The sequence below is a fragment of the Scyliorhinus canicula genome, chromosome 6 (genome assembly GCF_902713615.1).
Source record: "Scyliorhinus canicula chromosome 6, sScyCan1.1, whole genome shotgun sequence".
In the NCBI taxonomy this organism is placed as follows: Eukaryota; Metazoa; Chordata; class Chondrichthyes; order Carcharhiniformes; family Scyliorhinidae; genus Scyliorhinus; species Scyliorhinus canicula.
Window position 1 is genome coordinate 4,106,615 of NC_052151.1, and position 12,873 is coordinate 4,119,487.

The 12,873-nt window shown below is 50.1% G+C and overlaps 1 protein-coding gene across 1 annotated transcript in view; it reads right to left on the reverse strand.

Moving 5' to 3' along the window:
- Positions 1-12,873, reverse strand: part of LOC119966916 (dynein heavy chain 14, axonemal-like) — a 1,122,002-nt gene that overhangs the window by 522,921 nt on the left and 586,208 nt on the right. The gene's annotated exons all lie outside the window — the stretch shown is intronic.

Below are 12,873 nucleotides of genomic sequence, written 5' to 3' on the forward strand. Positions count from 1 at the left end.
TCAGCCTAATTTGAGGGTGTACCTGCGAAAGAGACCCGAGGACTTTGAGTGAAGGCAAGCATCCAGCAGAGGGCAGCAGAGCAGAGCTACTGATTGGCTGTTCTGGGGAGATTTGCATACGTGCAGTGCGGACAGCATAAATTGAAGGTGGTTTGTGGAGGGGCTGTTGTCAAGTGACAGTCGGGCGGTTGCTAAACCCGAGACACTGCACTGGCAGTGTCCCCCACCCTTCCACCTCCTCTAGGGAATATCAAGTAAGAAGCTTGCGCAGGTCAAAGAGACACAGCCGGAGTGATGCACATCCAGAGTGGGAATTGCAACTTGGTAATTTGGTGCAGTGAGGTAATTCGGTGCAGAGTGAGAGAAGGTGCTTTTTCGGAGGTGCTTTTTAACCCTGGTAAGTGACTGGTAAGTAGTTTTTCCTTCATTGTCTAATTTATTTATTTTTATATTGAAATCGTAGTTGTATAAGTTTACCTAAGGTTTAAGACATGGCAGGAGATCCCAGACCCGTGTCATGCTCCTCGTGTGTGATGTGGGAGCTCAGGGACACGTCCACTGTCCCTGGCTCTTTCACGTGCAAGAAGTGTGTTCAGTTGCAGCTCCTATTAGACCGCTTGACAGCTCTGGAGCTGCGGATGGACTCATTTTGGAGCATCCGCGATGCTGAGGAGGTCGTGGATAGCACGTTTAGCGAGTTGGTCACACCGCAGGTGAAAGTTAATGAGGGAGATAGAAAATGGGTGACCAAAAGAAAGAGCAAGAGTAGGAAGGCAGTGCAGGTGTCCCCTGCAGTCATCTCCCTGCAAAACAGATATACCGCTTTGGATACTATTGAGGGAGATGGCTCACCAGGGGAAGGCAGCCGCAGCCAGATTCATGGCACCGTGGCTGGCTCTGCTGCACAGCAGGGCAGGAAGAAAAATGGCAGGGCAAAAGTGATAGGGGACTCGATCGTAAGGGGAATAGACAGGCGGTTCTGTGGACGCAATCGAGACTCCAGGATGGTATGTTGCCTCCCTGGTGCAAGGGTCAAGGATGTCTCGGAGCAGCTGCAGGACATTCTGGGGGGGGGGAGGGTGAGCAGCCAGCTGTCGTGGTGCACATAGGCACCAACGACATAGGTAAAAAACAGGATGTGGTCCTACAAGCGGAATTCAGGGAGTTAGGAGTTAAACTAAAAAGTAGGACCTCAAAGGTAGTAATCTCAGGATTGCTACCAGTGCCACGAGCTAGTCAGAGTAGGAATGTCAGGATAGATAGGATGAATGCGTGGCTCAAGAGATGGTGCAAGAGGGAGGGATTCAAATTCCTGGGGCATTGGAACCAGTTCTGGGAGAGGTGGGACCAGTACAAACCGGACGGTCTGCACCTGGGCAGGACTAGAACCGATGTCCTAGGGGGGGTGTTTTCTAGAGCTGTTGGGGAGGGTTTAAACTAATGTGGCAGGGGGATGGGAACTGATGCAGGAAGTTGGAAGGTAGGAAAACAGGGACAGAAGCAAAAGGAAGTAAGGGGGAAAGTGCAAGACAGAGAAGACATAGTCAAAAATCAACAAGGGCGACAGTACAAGGTACAGCGACTGAGGGGAGCTCAGTGAATAGGCCCAATAATACTAAAAGGAGTAAAACTGGAGATGTTAAGATTCAAAACAGAGGTAAAAAAACCAACATAAGTGTACTTTACCTGAATGCTCGTAGTATTCGGAATAAAGTAAATGAGTTGATGGCGCAAATCATCGTGAATAACTATCATTTAGTGGCCATTGCTGAAACATGGTTAAAGGATGGTCACGACTGGGAGTTAAATATCCGAAGGTATCAAACTATTCGGAAGGACAGAGTGGATGGTAAGGGAGGTGGTGTAGCTCTGTTATTTAAGGATGACATCCGGGCAATAGTTAGGGATGATATCGGTGCTATGGAGGATAAGGTTGAATCCATTTGGGTGGAAATCAGGAATAGTAAGGCGAAAAAGTCACTGATAGGAGCAGTCTATCGGCCACCAAATAGTAACATTATGGTGGGGGAGGCAATAAACAAAGAGATAACTGATGCATGTAGAAATGGTTACAGGGGGATTTTAATCTACATGTCGATTAGTTTAACCAGGTCGGTCAAGGCAACCTTGAGGAGGATTTTATAGAATGCATCCGTGATAGTTTCCTAGAACAGTATGTAATGGAACCTACGAGGGAACAAGGGGTCCTAGATCTTGTCCTGGGTAATGAAACAGGATTGATTCATGATCTCATAGTTAGGGATCCTCTCGGAAGGAGCGATCACAATATGGTGGAATTTAAAATACAGATGGAGGGTGAGAAGGTAAAATCAAATACTAGTGTTTTGTGTTTAAACAAAGGAGATTACAAGGGGATGAGAGAAGAACTAGCTAAGGTAGACTGGGAGCAAAGACTTTATGGTGGAACAGTTGAGGAACAGTGGAGAAACTTCCAAGCAATTTTTCACAGTGCTCAGCAAAGGTTTATACCCACAAAAAGGAAGGACGGTAGAAAAGGGAAAATCGACCGTGGATAACTAAGGAAATAAGGGAGAGTATCAAATTGAAGGAAAGAGCATACAAAGTGGCAAAGATTGGTGGGAGACTAGAGGACTGGGAAATCTTTATGGGGCAACAGAAAGCTACTAAAAAAGCTATAAAGAAGAGTAAGATAGATTATGAGAGTAAACTTGCTCAGAATATAAAAACAGACAGCAAAAGTTTTTACAAATATATAAAGCAAAAAAGAGTGGCTAAGGTAAATATTGGTCCTTTAGAGGATGAGAAGGGAGTTTTAATAATGGGAGATGAGGAAATGGCTGAGGAACTGAACAGGTTTTTTGGGTCGGTCTTCACAGTGGAAGACACAAATAACATGCCAGTGACTGATAGAAATGAGGTTATGACAGGTGATGACCTTGAGAGGATTGTTATCACTAAGGAGATAGTTATGGGCAAGCTAATGGGGCTAAAGGTAGACAAGTCTCCTGGCCCTGATGGAATGCATCCCAGAGTGCTAAAAGAGATGGCTAGGGAAATTTCAGATGCACTAGTGATGATTTACCAAAATTCACTAGACTCTGGGGTGGTCCCGGTGGATTGGAAATGAGCAAACGTGACACCACTGTTTAAAAAAGGAGGTAGACAGAGAGCAGGAAATTATAGGCCAGTGAGCTTAATGTCGGTAGTAGTGAAGATGCTGGAATCTATCATCAAGGAAGAAATAGCGAGGCATCTGGATAGAAATTGTCCCATTTAGGCAGGTCGTGCCTAACTAATTTAGTGGAATTTTGTGAGGACATTACCAGTGCAGTAGATAACGGGGAGCCAATGGATGTGATATATCTGGATTGCCAGAAAGCTTTTGCCAAGGTGCCACACAAAAGGCTGCTGCATAAGATAAAGATGCATGGCATTAAGGGTAAAGTAGTAGCATGGATAGAGGATTGGTTAATTAATAGAAAGCAAAGAGTGGGGATTAATGGGTGTTTCTCTGGTTGGCGATCAGTAGCTAGTGGTCTCCCTCAGGGATCCGTGTTGGGCCCACAATTGTTCACAATCTACATAGATGATTTAGAGTTGGGGACCAAGGGCAATGTGTCCAAGTTTGCAGATGACACTAAGATGAGTGGTAAAGTGAAAAGTGCAGAGGATACTGGAAGTCTGCAGAGGGATTTGGATAGGTTAAGTGAATGGGCTAGGGTCTGGCAAATGGAATACAATGTTGACAAATGTGAGGTTATCCATTTTGGTAGGAATAACAGCAAACGGGATTATTATTTAAACAATAAAATATTAAAGCATGCTGCTGTGCAGAGAGACCTGGGTGTGTTAGTGCATGAGTCACAGAAAGTTGGTTTACAGGTGCATTAGGTGATTAAGAAGGCAAATGGAATTTTGTCATTCATTGCTAGAGGGATGGAGTTTAAGATTAGGGAGGTTATGCTGCAGTTGTATAAGGTGTTAGCGAGGCCACACCTGGAGTATTGTGTTCAGTTTTGGTCTCCTTACTTGAGAAAGGACGTACTGGCACTGGAGGGTGTGCAGAGAAGATTCACGAGGTTAATCCCAGAGTTGAAGGGGTTGGATTACGAGGAGAGGTTGAATAGACTGGGACTGTACTCGTTGGAATTTAGAAGGATGAGGGGGATCTTATAGAAACATTTAAAATTATGAAGGGATAGATGCGGGCAGGTTGTTTCCACTGGCGGGTGAAAGCAGAACTAGGGGGCATAGCCTCAAAATAAGGGGAAGTAGATTTAGGACTGAGTTTAGGAGGAACTTCTTCACCCAAAGGGTTGTGAATCTATGGAATTCCTTGCCCAGTGAAGCAGTTGAGGCTCCTTCATTAAATGTTTTAAGGTAAAGATAGATAGTTTTTTAAAGAAAAAAGGGATTAAGGGTTATGGTGTTCGGGCCGGAAAGTGGAGCTGAGTCCACAAAAGATCAGCCATGATCTCATTGAATGGCGGAGCAGGCTCGAGGGGCCACATGGCCTACTCCTGCTCCTAGTTCTTCTGTTCTTATGTTTCTTAATGATCATGGATTATTTTTCAAACTATCCCGAAATGGCTCAAATGTCACGTATAACGGCAAGCAGTGTCATACTGCATACCAAGTCCGTTTTTTCACGGAATTCTGCAAGTCGCGTTGAGTGACAACGGTCTTTGTTTTAGCTGAAAAGAGTGGCAACACTTTGCAGTCATGTATAATTTCAATAATGTCATGTCAAGCCAATGGAAAAGCTGAAAAAGGTGTACATATTGTTAAAAATAAAGCAATGGACAGCCAATCTGATCCATATCTTGCAGTGTTGAGTTACAAAGCATCACCATTGTCACAGGGTAGATAGCCAGCAGAGTTATTCATGAATAGAAGGTTGTGTACAACACTTCCATTCTTCGAAAAGAAAGAGGAGAATGTATTGGTACTGCAGGAAATGCAAAACATTAAAGAGAAACAAAAGCAGTTCGATGATAGAGTGTCTGGAACTTTACCACCTCTGAGTAGTGACGACATTATGAGAAATGAAATGAAAATCACTTATTGTCACGAGTAGGCTTCAATGAAGTTACTGTGAAAAGCCCCTAGTTGCCACATTCTGGCCGCTGTCCGGGGAGGCTGGTACGGGAATCGAACCAAGCTGGCCTGCTTGGTCTGCTTTAAAAGCCAGCGATTTAGCCCTGTGAGCTAAACCAGCCCCGAATAGAAGATTCAGACAATTGGTCCAAAAAAAGCCACTGTACTTGAAGAAGTTGGTTTTTAGAAGTAATCGTCACGCACTCTTGAAAACGTTCAAACGTGATGGATGACAAATCTACGTCAGAATCAACGCAAGCTGCAGTGTCAGATATTTCAGCAGTTCTTGAGCATGAGAAGGTAATGGAGAACATTGAATCTACAAGTTCTAACTTTGAGAAGATCAATCAGAAGAAAATCTGATAGACTCGATTTGCAGATTTGGACTATTTATACAAAAGAAAATCACCGTTAGACTCATAGGCTCATGACTCATAGGCTCATGATATCACATGTAAATATACTGGTACATAGAAAATAGGAGCAGGAGGAAGCCTTTTGGCCCATTGAGCCTGCTCCGCCATTCTTCACGATCATGGCTGATCATCCAACTCAATAGCCTAATCCTGCTTTCTCCTAATAGCCTTTGATCCCATTCTCCCCAAGTGCTATATCCAGCCACCTCTTGAATATATTCAATGTTTTAGCATCAACTACTTCCTGTGGTAATGAATTCCACAGGCCGACCACTCTTTGGGTGAACAAATGTCTCCTTATATCAGTCCGAAGTGGTTTACCCTGAATCCTCAGGCTGTGACACCTGGTTCTGTACATACCCATCATTGGAAACATCTTCCCTGCATCTTGTCCTGTTAGAATTTTATAAGTCTCTATGAGATCCCCCTCATTCTTCTGAACTCCAGTGAGAACAATCCCAACCAAGTCAATCTCTCTTCATATGACAGTCCCGTCTGGAATCAGTCTGATAAACCTTTGCTGCACTCCTTCGAGAGCAAGAACATCCTTCCTCGAAAAGGAGACCAAAACTGCACACAATACTCCAGGTGTGGCCTCACCAAGGTCCTGTACAATTGCAGCAACACATCCCTGCTTCTATACTCAAAACTTCTCGCAATGAAGGCCTACATACCATTTGCCTTCTATTTTTTTTAAATAATTTTTATTAAGATTTTCAAAAACATATCAAAAACATAAAATAACAACATGAAAACCATATTAACAACAACAAGAAGAAAAAAACACTATAACCTCCAAAGCCAAACCCCCCCCCCCCCCCCCCCCCCCCCCTCCCCCCCCCCCCCCCCCCCCCCCCCCCCCAGTAACTACAAAAAGAAGATATAGATAAGCACTCGGCATATTCAATAAACACATCACATTTCCCCCTTCCCCCGCACCAAACCGCCCCCTCCCCCCCCTCCCCCTCCCCACCTCTCTCCCCCCCGGGCTGCTGCTGCTGCCGGCCTATTTCCCTACCATTCTGCCAGGAAGTCCAGGAAAGGCTGCCACCGCCTAAAGAACTCTTGTACTGATCCCCTCAGGGCAAATTTCACCCTCTCCAATTTGATGAACCCCGCCATATCATTGATCCAGGCCTCCACGCTTTGGGGCCTCGCATCCTTCCATTGAAGCAAAATCCTCCGCCGGGCTACTAGGGACGCAAAGGCCAGAACACCGGCCTCATTTGCCTCCTGCACTCCCGGCTCCACTGCAACCCCAAAACTTGCGAGTCCCCAGCCTGGCTTGACCCTGGATCCTACCACCATCGACACCGTCCCTGCTACCCCCTTCCAGAACTCCCCCAGCGCTGGGCATGCCCAAAACATATGGCCGTGGTTCGCTGGGCTCCCCGAGCACCTAGCACACCTGTCTTCGCCCCCGAAAAACCTACTCATCCTCGTCCCGGTCATGTGGGCCCTATGCAGCACCTTGAACTGTATGAGGCTAAGCCTCGCACAGGAATAGGAGGAATTCACTCTCTCCAGGGCATCCGCCCACTTCCCCTTCTCAATCTCCTCACCCAGCTCCTCCTCCCATTTACCCTTCAGCTCCCCCACCGAGGCCTCATCCACCTCCTGCATGACGTGGTACACGTCCAAAATCCTCCCTCCTCCAACCCACACCCCCGAGAGCAACCGATCCCGCACCCCCCGTGGGGGCAGCAAGGGGAACCCCTCCACCTGCTGCCTGGCAAACGGCCTAACCTGCATGTACCTAAACATGTTCCCTGGGGGGAGCCCAAACTTCCCCTCTAACTCACCCAGGCTCACAAACCTCCCATCCACAAACAGGTCCCTCAACCTCCTAACCCCTGCCCTGTGCCAGCCAAGAAACCCGCCATCGATGCTCCCTGGAACAAACCGGTGGGGCCCCCGTATCGGGGACTCCATTGAGCCCCCCACCTCCCCCCTATGTCGTCTCCATTGCCCCCAAATTTTGAGCGTAGCCACCACCATCGGACTCGTGGTATACCTCGTTGGAGGGAGCGGCACCGGCGCCGTTACCAGCGTCTCCAGGCTCGTGTCCACGTAGGACGCCACCTCCATCCTCTTCCTTGCTGCCCCTTCCCCGTCCATTACCCACTTACGCACCATCGCTGCGTTGGCAGCCCAATAGTATCCACAGAGGTTGGGCAACGCCAGCCCCCCCCCATCCCTGCACCGCTCCAAAAACACCCATGCGCCCATACAAATCCCGTAATAATCCTGTTGACCCTCCAAAAAAAGGCCTTCGGGATAAGGATGGGGAGGCACTGGAACAGGAACAAAAACCTCGGGAGCACTGTCATCTTGACGGAGTGCACCCTGCCCGCCAGCGACAGCGGCAACATGTCCCATCTTTTAAACTCCTCTTCCATTTGCTCCACCAGCCTAGTGAGGTTAAATTTGTGAAGGGCCCCCCAGCTGCTAGCCACCTGGACTCCCAGGTACCGAAAGCTCCTCCCTGCCCTTTTCAGTGGGAGCCTACCAATCCCCTCCTCTTGATCCCCCGGGTGCACGACGAACAGCTCACTCTTACCCAGGTTGAGCTTGTACCCAGAAAAGCCCCCAAATTCCCTAAGGATCTTCATCACCTCCGGCATTCCCCCCACTGGGTCCGCCACATATAGCAACAAGTCATCTGCGTATAATGACACTCAGCGCTCCTTCCCACCCCGCACCAGACCCCTCCAATTCCCCGATTCCCTCAACGCCATGGCCAGGGGCTCAATTGCCAACGCAAAGAGCAAAGGGGGACAGGGGACACCTCTGTCTCGTCCCCCGGTCCAACCAAAAGTACTCCGATCTCCTATTTGCGGCTATGCTCGCCATCGGGGCCTCGTATAACAGCCTCACCCAACTGACAAACCCCTCCCCGAACCCAAACCTTTCCAGCACCTCCCACAAGTACCCCCACTCAACCCTATCAAAGGCCTTCTCCGCGTCTAATGCTACCACTATCTCCGCCTCCCCTTCTACCGCCGGCATCATGATAACGTTCAGACGCCTACGTATATTGGTGTTCAGCTGCCTTCCCTTCACAAACCCCGTCTGGTCCTCATGAATGACCCCCGGCACACAGTCCTCTATGCTTGTGGCCAAGATCTTCGCCAACAGCTTGGCATCCACATTTAACAGCGAGATCGGCCTATATGATCCACACTGCAGGAGGTCCTTGTCCCGTTTAAGGATCAAGGAAATCAGTGCCCGTGACATAGTCGGGGGCAAAGCCCCCCCTCCCTTGCCTCGTTAAAGGTCCTAACCAACAGGGGGCCCAGCAGGTCTGCATACATTTTGTAAAATTCGATCGGAAACCCATCTGGCCCCGGCGCCTTCCCCGACTGCATGCTACCTATCCCCTTGACCAGCTCCTCCAGCTCAATCGGCGCCCCCAGCCCCTCTACCTGTCCCTCCTCCACCTTTGGAAATCTCAGCCTGTCCAAAAAGCACCCCATTCCCCCCCTCCACTGAGGGCTCGGACCGGTACAATTCCCCATAAAAGTCCCTGAAGACCCCATTAATGTCCACCCCCCTTCGCACCACATTGCCTCCCCTATCCGTCACTCCACCAATCTCCCTGGTCGCGTCGCGCTTACGAAGCTGATGCGCCAGCATCCTACTCGTCTTCTCCCCATATTCGTACACCGCTTCCTGTGCCTCCCTCCACTGAGCTTCCGCCTTTCCGGTGGTCAGCAAGTCGAACTTGACCTGAAGGTTACATCGCTCCCTCAACAGTCCCTCCTCCGGAGCCTCCGCGTATCTCCTGTCCACCCTCACCATCTCCCCCACCAACCTCTCCCTCTCTCTTTGCTCTCCCCTCTCGCTGTAGGCTCGGATGGAAATCAACTCCCCCCCCTTCAATCACCGCCTTCAATGCCTCCCAAACCATCCCCACCCGGACCTCCCCATTATCATTGGCCTCTAAGTACCTCTTGATACACCCCCGAACCCGCCCGCCCACCTTCTCATCCGCCAGCAGTCCCACCTCCAGGCGCCAGAGCGGGCGCTGGTCCCTCTCCTCCCCCAGCTCAAGGTCTACCCAGTGCGGGGCATGGTCCGAAATGACTATGACCGAATACTCGGCATCCTCCACCCTCGAAATCAGCCCCCTGCTCAGGACAAAAAAATCGATCAGGGAATAGGCTTTATGCACGTGGGAAAAAAATGAATAATCCCTGGCCCTCGGCCTCGCGAACCTCCACGGATCTACCCCTCCCATCTGGTCCATAAACCCCCTCAACACCTTAGCCGCCGCGGGCCTCCTGCCTGTCCTGGACATGGATCGATCCAATGGGGGATCCAGCACCGTGTTAAAGTCCCCCCCCATTATCAAGCCCCCCTTCTCTAGATCCGGAATGCGGACCAACATGCGCAGCATAAAACCTGCATCGTCCCAATTTGGGGCATAGACATTCACCAGCACCACCCGCTCCCCTTGCAACTTGCCGCTCACCATCACATACCTCCCTCCACTGTCAGCCACCACCTTTGACGCCTCAAACGACACCCTTTTTCCCACCAGAATCGCCACCCCCCGATTTTTTGCATCCAGCCCCGAATGAAACACCTGGCCTACCCAGCTCTTCCTCAGTCTAACCTGGTCCGCCACCTTCAGGTGCGTCTCCTGGAGCATGGCCACATCCGCCTTCAGCCCCTTCAGGTGCGTAAACACCCGGACCCATTTGACCGGCCCATTCAGCACCCTTACATTCCAAGTTATCAGCCGGATCAGATGGCTCCCTGTCCCCCTCCCCTGCTGACTAGCCATAATCCATCCCCTGCCCACCCCACGGCGGCAAACCCCCACCCCGGCCCCCCCTGCATACTCCAGCTCCTTCCTGGCCATTTCAGCAGCAACCCGGTACCCCGGAAACAGAAGAAAAGCCCGCGCTTTCCCTCTGCCCGACCCCGCACCCGCAAAAAAGACAGCACCCCACCCGCTCCAAAAACAACACACAACCAGCTTGAAACAGCTTGAAACAGCGTAAAATAGAAACCCTTCCCACCAAAAGTCAGCTCAGTTGTTTACAAACCCCTGACCCTCAGTTTAAGTCCAATTTCTCGGCCTGCACAAAGGCCCACGCCTCCTCCGGGGACTCAAAATAAAAGTGCCGGTCCTTGTAGGTGACCCACAGACGCGCCGGCTGCAACATGCCAAACTTCACACTCTTTCTGTGGAGCACCGCCTTCGTCCGGTTGTACCCGGCCCTCCGCTTAGCCACCTCCGCACTCCAGTCCTGGTAGATCCGCACCTCTGTGTTCTCCCACTTGCTGCTGCTCCTTCTTGGCCCACCTGAGCACGCACTCCCGGTCAACGAACCGGTGGAACCGCACCAGCACCGCCCGTGGCGGCTCATTCGGCTTGGGCCTCCTGGCCAGTATTCTGTGGGCCCCCTCCAGCTCCAGGGGCCCCTGGAAGGACCCAGCTCCCATCAGCGAGTTCAACAAAACGACCACATTGGCCCCCAGGCCTGACCCTTCCAGCCCCTCCGTGAGGCCCAGGGTCCGCAAATATTTCCACCTCGACCGATTCTCCATTTCCTCGAACCACTCCTGCCACTTCTTGTGGAGCGCCTCGTGCATCTCCACCTTTACCGCGAGGGCCGCGGCTTCAACTTCTCTTTCGGAGGCTTGTTGTCGGAGCTCCTGAATCTCCCTCCCCTGGGCTGTCTGCGTCGCCAGCAGCTTGTCTGCATTCGCCTTCAGCGAGTCTAGCAGCTCCACTTTGAGCTCCTGAAAACAGCGCTGGAGAGTCTCCTGCTGCACCTGCGCCCACTTCCTCCATTCCTCAAGGCCTCCGCCGGCCGCCATCTTGGTTCTCTTCCCCCGCTTTTTCTTAGGCGCTGCCACCACTATTCTGCTGGCCCCGCTCCTGGTAAAGACCATAGACCACTGGGGATCCGCTGCAGACACCTTCCCACGTCGGGAACCGGCGAGCAAGTACCGCTGGGGACCCTTAAAAGAGCCCAAAAGTCCGTTCCTGGCAGGAGCTGCCGAACGTGCGGCTTAGCTCCGCCTAGCCGCAACCGGAAGTCTACCATTTGCCTTCTTTACCGCCTGCTGTACCTGCATGCTTACCTTCAGCGACTGGTGCACAAGGTCACCCAGGTCCGGCTGCACACACCCCTCTCCCAATTTACAATCATTCAGGGAGTAATCTGCCTTCCTGTTCTTGCTTCCAGAGTGAATACCCTCACACTTATCCAAATTATACTGCAACTGCCATTGATTTGCCCACTCGCCCAACCTGTTCAGATCATACTGTAGGATCCCTGTATCCTCGTCACAGTTCACCCCCCTACCCAACTTGGTATAATCTGCAAACTTTGAGATGTTACATTTTGTTCCCTCATCCAAATCAAATGTTGATAATGTATTAATTTATTCTTTCAAAGGAAAGAGGATGTAGTTATATCATGGTTGTTGTAATTCACTGACTGACCACGAGGAGTCTCACTAGTATATAAGTGAATAATAGAATCATAGAATTTACAGTGCAGAAGGAGGCCATTCAGCCCATCGAGTCTGCACTGGCTCTTGGGCTCTACCCAAGCCCACACCCCCGCCCTATCCCCATAACCCATAAATCCCACCCAACACTAAGGACAATTTTGGACACAAAGGGCAATTTATCATGGCGCATCCGCCTAACCTGAACATCTTTGGACTGTGGGAGGAAACCGGAGCACCCGGAAGAACCCACGCACACACGGGGAGAACGTGCAGACTCCGCACAGACAGTGACCCAAGCCAGGAACCTGGGACCCTGGAGCTGTGAAGCAATTGTGCTGACCACTATGCTACCGTGCTGCCTGAATGTTAAAGTCAACTTTGACAAAGGGTCATCTGGGCTTGAAACGTTAGCTCTTTTCTCTCCCTACAGATGCTGCCAGACCTGCTGATATTTTCCAGCATTTTCTCTTTGGGTAAAGTCAGCTGACCCCTCAGACTGGCTGGAGGATGTTGAAGGGAGAGGCTGCTTGTGCATAATTTCAATGTTTTATCATCTGTTCTCTTGTTTACCCACAGTTAAATCTAATAAATTGTTTCTAGTTTTAACTACAAGTGTTCTTGTAATAAATAAGGCCATCCAACAAGAACATTACACAAAGATTCTGGCAAAGACCCTGGCAAGGCGGCTGGACAGCTGTGTGCCAGATGTAGTTGCGGAGGACCAGATAGTCTTTGTTAAGGACAGGCAGCTAACATCGAACATCAGGCACCTGCTGAACGTGATAACATGTAAAGCCAACAAAAACATTTTAAAACAAAGTGATACTATGCATAACAAAGGTCTCATTTTTAGAATTAAACATTTGGGAATATATTGGGAAATAAATTATGGAGTGTTAGAAAG